Here is a 5,998-nt window from a genome sequence, read left to right as displayed (position 1 = left end):
GGTCCAAATGCTCTGTCACGGCACGGCTAATTATCTGTTGGTTCTCGATCATGTTGGAATAGGATCCATTGATCTTTTTTGCGTTTGTCATCACGCCCAGCAATCGCGAGTTTGAAGCTCGTCACAGTCATTCAATCCCAGAATCCTACTCGGAATACCACAGACAAGGTTTAGACTTTTCGGATTCTCATGAATGCCGCTATCAATTCTAGCTTATACCACGAAGATTCTGATTAAGGAATGCAAGAGATATGCGCCTGGCCTAAGGTAGAACGGAAGTGGTTGTCAGTCACGTGCGTTCATAGGTGAGAATGATGATGAGTGTCACGGATCATCACATTCATCATGTTGAAGTGCAACGAATATCTTAGAACAGGAATAAATGGTATTGAATAGGAAATAGTAGTAATTGCATTAAAACTTGAGGTACAGCAGAGCTCCACACCCTTAATCTATGGTGTGTAAAAACACCACCGTTGAAAATACATAAGTGATGAAGGTTCAGGCATGGCCGAGAGGCCAGCCCCCAAGGTCTAAGAACTAAACGTTCAAAGATTGCTAATACACTAGTAAAAAGTCCTATTTATAATAAACTAGCTGCTAGGGTTTACAGAAGTAAGTAATTGATGCATAAATCCACTTCCGGGGCCCACTTGGTGTATGTTTGGGCTGAGCTTGAATGTTACACGAGCTGAGGCTTATCTTGGAGTTGAACGCCAAGTTGTAACGTGTTTTGGGCATTCAACTCTGGTTCGTGACGTGTTTCTGGCGTTTGACTCCAGAATACAGCATGGAACTGACGTTGAGCGCCAGTTTATGTCATCTAATCTCGAACAAAGCATGAACTATTATATATTTCTGGAAATCTCTGGATGTCTACTTTCCAACGCCATTGAGAGCGTGCCATTTGGAGTTCTGTAGCTTCAGAAAATCCGTTTCGAGTGCTGGGAGGTCAGATTCCAACAGCATCAGTAGTCCTTTGTCAGCCTTCTTATCAGAGTTTTGTTCAGGTCCCTCAATTTCAGCCAGAAAATACCTGAAATTACAGAAAAACACACAATCTCATAGTAAAGTCCAGAAATGTGAATTTAGCATAAAAACTAATGAAAACATCCCTAAAAGTAACTAAATCATGCTAAAAACTACCTAAAAACAATGCCAAAAAGCGTATAAATTATCCACTCATCAAGGTTGAAATTGAAGAAGCTTGCAAAGAGGTGGAAGATATCAAAGAAGAGCACAAGGGAGTGGAGCTTGCAAGTTCATTAGAAACTCCTCCCCCTAAGTTGCCATCATCCTTCACAACATTCAAGTGGGTAAAATTCATATCCCTTAGCTTTCTAATTCTACTTGAATATGGGCTACTGGAGACAGATGGTCAACTTAGAGATCTTTTTGGCATTAAGAGTAAGAGAAAGATGGTCAGTGGTAGAAGTTGTCAAGCAAGGTTCAACACGGTTGTGTGCTCAAAGTTTAAACGCAAAGGTTAGTATAAAGCTCAACTGAATTGGTCTGGGAAGTTGTTTGGCCGCTTTAGTGAGAATTCAGATTGCTTGCCACCCGGATGGAACAATATTGCTCAACAAGAAGACGGGTGTAAAAGTAAGGTTTGGGACCCCGGAATTCATTCTGGCAATCAACACTCTTGGGGCCTTGTCACTTGCTTTAACTGAAGGCTTTCTGCGCCTAGTTTGGGATCCTGGAGGCTACTGGAATTCCAAACATTGGTGGAGATTTTTGGATGAATACAAGCACAAGCCACCATAACAGGAAGCTCCTCAAATGTACAACTTAAGGACGTTAACTAAAAGTGCTAGGTGGGAGACAACCCACCATGGTATGATCGTTCCTTTTCCACTTTAGTATATTTTTGAGTTTTGATTGAACCTGGAATCATGCATAGCATTCATATTAAGCATTGCATTATGCACACTGCATTATAAAAAAAATCATGCACGCGACGCGACAGCGTCGTCGATGCGTCCACGTCATATGTGCGTTGGGAAGAAAAGAAAAGTGAACAGAGAGTCACGCGAAAGTGTGGCTGGAGGCGTGCCTTTGGCACAAATTAATCCATGCGACCGCGTGGATGACGCGATTGCGTCATTAGCAAAATATCTCCCCATGCATCCGCGTCGCCAACGCGACCACGTGGCCCTGTAAAATCGATGTAAAAAGGGTGTATGGCCGAATGTTGAGCTGGAATTGGGTTGGACTCGTGCTAGAAGCACCAGCCCTACTACGCGAATGCGTGCCCCACGCGTCCGCATCATTTTTCAAAATAGGCCATCCACGCGATCGCGTCACCCACGCGACCGCGTCACCCTAAATTTTGGCAATATGCATATAAAACAGAGAGTTGTCGTGCTCGAGGTTGCACTCGCGCCAAAAGCACAAATCAGGTCACGCGACGCGTCCGCGTCACCTAAACTTACCGCACACCACGCGAGCGCGTCACTCACGCGTTTGCGTCGCCTGCGCCGCACAGCTTATCCAGATCAGCCAATATATCTTATCTTTTCCTCAAATATAAATCTTTTCTTTCCCTTCTTATTTCTTTCTTCCCCCTTTCTTACTTTCTTTTTTCTTTTTTCATTGGTGTTAAAATTCTCATCTTCACCTATTGCATCTTTTCTTGAATTATTCTAGTGCTTCATGACTTGTTTTATTCTGATTGGGTATTATTCATAAGTCAATGCTAATTTTTATAACACTGATATTTCTTTTGCATTGATATGCACTTACACTATCTTGCATTACCCACACTCTCTTCCCTATTGTTGCAACTTTTGCACTATTGATATGCCATTTGCTTCCACTATTTTCTCACTTGCATGTTGTAGCTACCATGTAATTGAGACCTTTATTATTTGGCATTAACACCCATATTTTATTTATGTTCTTATCTTTATTTTCGGGTTACTTTCCTTCCTTTTTCTCTTCTTTCAGGATGGCCACCGAGAAAGGAAAAGGGAAAATGTCTATATGGGGAGACAAACAAGTCCATCTGCACAATCCTTGGAGAAAAGCATCGGTTGGAGCAGCCCGTCCACCTATACATCTTAGCATGCACCAAGGACAGTGCAATATTTAAGTGTGGGGAGGTCGATACCGATCTCCACGGGTTAGTTATTCTCTTCTCAACACCAATGTTTTGTTTTCTTTATTATTTCATTGTTGCATTGCATAATAGATTGCATATGTAGTTGATTGTTTGCATTTAAGTACTACTTGGTTGAAAAATAATAAGTTTCTTTTTAAGATCCTATTTTTGAAAAATTTCAGTAATTTAAATTAAAAAAAATTAAAATTTTCTATTTGTTAAATTTGTTTGAAGTTGTATTTGGAATATTGTTAAAAGCTAGAACACACAAAACCAGTGGGATTTTGAGCCTATTTGATTCGTTGCATCTTATCAACCAATATTTTATTTTTGGTGTGCGTTTTTCTCTCTAAAATTGTGATCTTTGTCTTGATTGATTCTATATTTCCATTGTTTAATGCATGCATACACTTATATGATTGAGGCCTTATTTCACTGAGCTTAGATACCCATATGGCCTTACCCTTTTATTATCCTTTACAACCCAATGTTGAGCCTATTATACCCCTTTGTTCTTTACTTTAGCTCATCACTAACTCTAAGTGGAAAACAATAATGTCCTTAATTTGAATCCTTGATTAGCTTAGACTAGTGAGAGTGCTTAAGAATTAAGTATGGAGAAAGTGTGTTTGGAAACGTTTGGTTTTGGAATTGAGTATGTTAGACTTTGTGTGAAAATGTGAAAAATGTTAAGAACATGTTTATGCATTCAATACCTTAATCATATGCATTGAAAAAAAATTATTAAGAAAAGAAAAAAAGAGAAACAAAAAAAAAAGAAAAGAAAAAAAAAGAGCAGAAAAATAAAAAGGGGACAAAATGCCTTAAAGTAAATGGCAATAGCAATGCATATGTATTGTACTTAAAACTTGGAATGCATAAATATGTAGAAAATGCAGTTAATGGGTAGTTATTGATTTTATATTACATGGATTGTCCTAAGTTAGGTGGAAAGTTTATGTTAATTAAGGATTCAGATTTTAGTCCACTTGGCCAAATACAATCCTACCTTGACCCTAACCCCATTACAACCCTTAAAAGACCTCTTGATATGTGTATCTCTGCATTAAATTTTTATTGATGGTTAGATGAAGAGCAAGCTATAGAAAGCAAGATTAGTAGAGAATTGAGAGAATTGACCCTATACACTTGAGAGTTAGAATGATATACACTACCAGTAAGGGTTCAGTGCTTAATTCTATGTTTCCTGCTTTCATGAGCTATCTTCTTCTTGCAAGTTATTTGTATTGTATTTTGTGATTTAAATTAGTTAAATCCAGTTCATATTGTTCTTGAAAGATTTATTTAGTTTTTCACCAAGTAGGTAGAATCATTTTAGCATGTAGTTGCATTCACATTCATAGGTTGCATTGCATGAGTCCTGTTTTTCCCTACTCATTTATTTTTTTCTCCTTGAGCTTAGCATGAGGACATGCTAATGTTTAAGTGTGGGGAGGTTGATAAACCATTATTTTATGGTTTATATTGTGTTTGATTGAGTGATTTTATCAAGCTTTTCACCCACTTATTCATATGGTTAGCATGTATTTACAATTCCTTCCTAGTTTAGTTCTATGATTGAAAACATGCTTCTTTGGTCTTAATTTAGCTAATCTTAATCCTCTCTTATTACCATTCGATGCCTTGATCTGTGTGTTAAGTGTTTCAGGCTTCATAGGGCAGGAATGACGTAAGGAATAAAGAGGAAGCATGCAAAAGTGGAAGGAATACAAGGAATTGAGGAGATGACCAGCGAGAAGTCACGTGGTCGCATGGCTCATGCGACCGCGCGAAATGGAAGAAATCACAGTGACGCGCTCGCGTGCCTGACGCGACCGCGGGGATTGGAAGCTGCACGAATGACGTGAATGCATGGACGATGCGCACGCGTGGTACGAGAAACGCTGAGTGATGCGAACGCGTGGACAACGCGGCCGCATGACGTGCGCAATCTGCAGAATTTCAGAAGTCACTGGCATAATCTCTGGGCCGTATTTCAACCCAGTTTTTGGCCCAGAAACACAAATTAGAGGCTAGGAATGGAGCAGAATCAGATCATTCAATCATTACACACAATTTTAGGTTTTAGATGTAGCTCTTAGAGAGAGAGGTTCTCTCCTCTCTCTTAGGATTTAGGATTAGGATTTCTATTAGGATTAGGATTTATCTCATCTTCATATCAGGTTCAATATTCCTTTTACTTTGTATTTCTCTTTTTCTTTCAGATACTTTGATGCTTGTATTACTTATGTTGCCTATTTGGCTTATGCACCATTCATGTTAGGATTTTCTTAAATAATATAAACTGAGGTATTTCAGACTCATGATTACTTTTACCTATTTTTTATCTAAATTATTTACTATTGGCTTTGGTTGATTAATTGGTGACTCTTGAGTTGTCAAACTCAGCAATGGTTGAAATTGGCAGATTCTAATTGATCTAGATCGCTTTAAAGCTAGTGCTCCCACAGGGATTGACTAGGACTTGAGGATCAAGCTAATTAGTCTACTTGACCTTCCTTTGTTTAATAAAAGATAACTAAGTGGGATTAAAACCCAATTCTCATCACGTCTGATAAGGATAACTAGGAAAGGAATTCCAATTCTAATACCTTGCCAAGAGTTTATTTTATTATTACTATTTTATTTTTCTTATCATTTAACATACTTGTTTCCTTACTTTCAAACCCCCAATTTACAAGACTCATAACCAATAATAAGAACATACCTCCCTGCAATTTCTTGAGAAGACGACCTGAGGTTTGAATACTTCGGTTATCAATTTATTTAGGGGTTTGTTACTTGTGACAACCAAAACGTTTGTAAAAAAGGACTTTTGTTGGTTTAGAAACTATACTTGCAACGGGAATTTATTCTGAATTCTAGACCACACAA

This window comes from Arachis duranensis, chromosome 6 (genome assembly GCF_000817695.3).
Source record: "Arachis duranensis cultivar V14167 chromosome 6, aradu.V14167.gnm2.J7QH, whole genome shotgun sequence".
In the NCBI taxonomy this organism is placed as follows: Eukaryota; Viridiplantae; Streptophyta; class Magnoliopsida; order Fabales; family Fabaceae; genus Arachis; species Arachis duranensis.
This window is presented reverse-complemented; position numbering follows the sequence as displayed.